Genomic DNA, 4,534 nt, shown 5'->3' with positions numbered 1-4,534 from the left:
TTTTTTTTTTTTTTTTTTTTTGAGCTGGAGTCTCTCTCTGTCATCCAGGCTGGAGTGCAGTGGTGCAATCTCAGGTCACTGCAAGCTCCGCCTCCTGGGTTCACGCCATTCTCCTGCCTCAACTTCCCGAGGAGCTGGGACTACAGGCGCCCACCACCACACCTGGCTAATTTTTTGTATTTTTAGTAGAGACTGAGTTTGACCGTATTAGCCAGGATGTTCTCGATCTCCTGACCTCGTGATCTGCCCACCTCGGCCTCCCAAAGTGCTGGGATTACAGGCCTGAGCCACTGTGCCCGGCTGATATTTTTTTTTAAAAAATAAAAATGCTGTCACATAGCTTAACATTATTTTACCATATCTTCAACACTATATTACTAGTATTTTTCCAGGATTGTGTCTTTATTAACATACGTATTTTCAACTTTCTTATAAGTCTTTAGAGAGTAAAATGTAAAAATCTTAGGCTTGCAGCTTAAGGACTTTAAATACGGGTATCCCTGTGTAAGCATCACCCAGAGTGGGAATTCAAACACTTTCTCCACCAAGAAAGCCTCCTCATGCCCTTTGTAGACACTACACACACCCTTCGAGGTAACCATTATTAATTCTATTAAGGTAGACTGCCTGCTTGTGAACAGTCTGTAAATTGGGTCACTCACTGTGTACTCCTGCACCTGGCATCTCTCAGTTAGGGTAATGCTTTTTGATGTTCATCCATGTTGTTACACTTGTAGTGGTTTGTGCTTGTATATTCCTGAACAGTATTCCATTGTATGGATATACCATAGTTATTTTTATCTGTTCTTATGATGGACATTTGGGTTATATAAAGCTGTTATGACCATTCTTTCTCTTGTGGACATAGGCTTTTATTTGTCTTTAGTGTAAATAAGAATGGAATTGCTGAGTCATAGGATAGGTGTATGTTTAAGTTTATAAGAAATTGTCAAACTGTTTTCTAAAGTAGTTGTACCATTTATTCCACATTCTAAATACCATTTTGTCTTTTCAAAGACATTTAATTATTCCAGTGGGTGAGCAATGGCCTCAGTGAATCCATATGGATATTAGGTTCTGACAGAATACACAGTCACATATCAGCAAATAGGTATGATTGGTGCTTGACTCTAAAAGCAGATTGAATTCTTACAAGGTTATCATATAGTGGTGAGCCTTGGCTGTATAAACATGAATAGGTAGCTGAGGGGTTAATTTTCCCAAGTGCTAATGCTTGTAATTGTGTTTGAGGAAGAACCACATGTGTGTCACAGGCTGGACTGCCTCTTCTTCTGCAGAAGAGCTCAGAGAGGCTCAACAGCTTCATAGTGATTCTGGAACACCTTTGAACCAGGAAAGCCAGTTGACTTCCTCGTAACATAATTGTGCAGTTTTGCTAATTAATCTTTCCAGAAAATAAAGGGTTGAGAGTCTAGAAGTGTGTGTGGATTACTTGGTCCCAGAAGTGGGTGGATCTGTGGCTCAAGTCTGGAAGGGAGTGCATTTTCAGGTGGTGATGTTGGTTGATGTAATGTTTCTAGGCACCCCATGTGGGGATTGATGAGTTAGGTGAGAGTGAACATCCGTCTAGGACTCTGGAACTGGGAATGCTAACAGGGTATCCATGGGTCGTGTTGGGACCCGAGACACCGAAATGGTTTATTGTTCTCTGTTCGCTTGGTGAAGTTCCTGTTTTTGCTCTTTACAAATTCCACTAGATTTATTATCTCCCGAAAAGGAAAAGAAAAAAGAAACAAACTATGAGATGAAACGTTGACAATGTCTTCCTTTACTTTTTCAGCCAGAAGAATTAACCTCAAGTCTGCACACTTTTAAGAACAAGGCCTTTAAAAAATCCAAAGTGTGTGGAGTTTGCAAACAAATTATTGACGGTCAAGGTATTTCATGCCGAGGTAAGTCTGTGTTTATGATTCTCTTGCTGATTAGTNACATATTTTAATAAGTTTTGGTTCACTTTTATTTTTAAGAGCTATTTTTGTTGAGTACAGAATTCTAGACTGACAGGTTTTCTTTCAGTATTTTGTTTTATTTTATTTTGTTTTTTTTTTTAACTTTTAGGTTCAGGGTGCCTGTGCGGGTTTATTATATAGGTAAGTTGTGTGTCATGGGGGTTTGGTGTACAGATTATTTCCTCCCCCAGGTAATAAGCATAGTACTCGATGGAGGTGGTTTTTCAGTCTTCACCCTCCTCCCACCCTCCACCCTCAAGTAGGCCTTGGTGTCTATTCTCTTCTTTGTGTCCATCTTTCGGTATTTTCTATTACACTGCTGTCTTCTCACTTACATTTTTTAGAACAATGAGAAACCTGCTGTCCTAATGGTTGGTCCCCTGCATGTAACGTGTCTTTTGGCCCAGTGGTTGTTTTTAAGGTTTTTTTCTTTGTTACTGGGTTTAAGCAACTTGATTATTGTATGCCTTATGCCTTGGGGTAGTTCCTGCCACATTTCTTGTGCTAGACATACATATGTATAGACACATATATATCTATATGTCTATATATATAGACGTGTATGTGTGTGTGTGTGTATATATATATATATATATATTTTTTTTTTTTTGAGATAGAGTTTTGCTCTTGTTGCCCAGGCTGGAGTGCAATGGTGCAATCTCGGCTCACTGCAACCTCCACCTCCTGGGTTCAAGCGATTCTCCTGCCCTAGCCTCCCGAGTAGCTGGGATTACAGGTGTCACCACTATGCCCGGCTAACTTTTTGTATTTTTAGTAGACACCATGCCCGGCTGATTTTTTGTATTTTTAGTAGACTGTGTTGGTCAGGCTGGTCTGGAACCCCTGACCTCAGGTGATCCAGCCGCCTCTGCCTCCCAAAGAGCTCGGATTACAGGTGTGAGCTACCGGGCTTGGCCAAGAAATTTCTTGAGTTTCTTGGATCTGTGGGTTTATAATTTTCCTCCTGGTTTGAAAACGTTTCAGCCATTGTTTTTTCAAAGATTCCCGCTTTCCTGCCCTTCTCTGTCAAAGTGTCCGTTACATGTATGTTATGTTGTTCAAAGTTCTCCCACAGCTTACTGATGTTTGTTTATTTATTTATTTAGGTTGTCTCATCTCTGTGTGTTTATGTTGGGAGGTTTGTACTGTGATGTCTTCAAGTTCATTCACCTGTGCTTCTGCAGGATCTAATCTGCCAGTAATCTCATCTAGTGTATCTTGCATCTCATATTCTTACATTTTCTTTGATTTGGATCTTTTTATGTTTTTCAGGTCTCTACTTAACTTTTTAGCATACAGAATAGTTATAAGAGCCCTTTTTAACATCCTTGCCTACTAATTCCAACATCTCTGTTAGTTCTGGGGCAGTTTCAGTTGATTGATTTTTTTGTTTTCTTATTATCAGCCGTGTTTTCCTGTCTCTGAGTGCCTGATAATTTTAGACTAGGTAGTAGACACCGAGAACCTTACCTTGGGGCTAGGTATTTTTGTGCTGAATATTATTTGTATTCCTGCAGGTATTCTTGAGCTTTGTTCTGGGTTGCAGTTAAATTACTTGGGAAGAGTTTGATTCTTTTTGATAGTGGTTTTCTGATAGGGTGGGAAGACAGGAGGAGTATTTAGTCTAGAGCTAATTATTTCCCCCAGTCTAGAGTTAATTATTCCTCTCTAGTGGGCAAGATCCTTTGTTTTCTATGAGATCCTCCGTGAATTTTGAGGTTTCCTGGTCTATCAAATAGGCACTCTTTCCAGCTCTGTGTGAGCACTGGACACTGTTTCTTCTAATCCTGTCTGGTGGTTCTTTCCCCAGCTTGGGTAGCATACACATACATGCGCGCACACACACACACGTGTGTGTGTTTGGACTCATCAGTACTCAACTGAAGACTTCAAAAGGGACCTTCTGCAGGCAGGTGGGTCTTCAGAGCTCCTTGCAGTTCTCTGTTCTGTGGTACTCTGTCTAGCAAACTCTTGCTGCCTTCTTCTCCCTGGACTCTTAGTGCCTTCTCCCCAACCCAGGCAGTACTCTGGGCTCAACCCGGGGTCTCTCTTCCTTAGCCACATCCTGGAAACTCACTCAGGGCAGCAATCTAGGGGCAGTTGTGGAGTTTGCTTTATTCTTTCTTGTCTTTGAGGTATCACCATTCTCCATTTTCTGTGTAGTGCCTTAAAGACATCTTTTCATGTATTTTCTACAATTTTTGGTTATTGCAAGTGAGGATAAGTCCAGTTCCTGGTACTACATCAAATCAAAAGAGGAAATTTATAGATGGAGTCTCGTTCTATCACCCAGGCTGTACTGCAGTGGCGCAATCTTGGCTCACTGCAACCTCCGCCTCCTGAGTTCAAGCGATTCTCCTGCCCCAGCCTCCTGAATAGCTGGGACTACAGGCACGTACCACCACGACCAGCTAATTTTTGTATTTTTAGTAGAGATGGGGTTTCACTATATTGGCCAGGCTGGTCTCGAACTCCTGACCTAAGGTGATCAACCCGCCTCAACCCGCCTCAGCCTCCCAAAGTGCTAGGATTACAGGTGTGAGCCACCATGCCCAGCCGTATAG

The 4,534-nt window shown here is 41.5% G+C and overlaps 1 protein-coding gene across 6 annotated transcripts in view; it reads left to right on the top strand.

Annotated features, from left to right (window-relative positions):
• The window catches only part of TNS3 (tensin 3), a 311,508-nt gene that overhangs the window by 52,463 nt on the left and 254,511 nt on the right, over positions 1-4,534 (top strand). For all 6 annotated transcript variants that reach the window (XM_017888090.1, XM_017888093.1, XM_017888091.1 and 3 more), the window contains one exon: positions 1,802-1,913. The gene's annotated coding sequence lies outside the window, so the exon portion shown is untranslated. Of the gene's footprint in view, positions 1-1,801; positions 1,914-4,534 lie in introns of those variants that run through there.

The sequence above is a fragment of the Rhinopithecus bieti genome, unplaced genomic scaffold, assembly GCF_001698545.2.
Source record: "Rhinopithecus bieti isolate Rb0 unplaced genomic scaffold, ASM169854v2 scaffold_17174, whole genome shotgun sequence".
In the NCBI taxonomy this organism is placed as follows: domain Eukaryota; kingdom Metazoa; phylum Chordata; class Mammalia; order Primates; family Cercopithecidae; genus Rhinopithecus; species Rhinopithecus bieti.
Note: the sequence above shows the minus strand (reverse complement) of the source record. Positions and strands in the feature narration are given on the sequence as shown.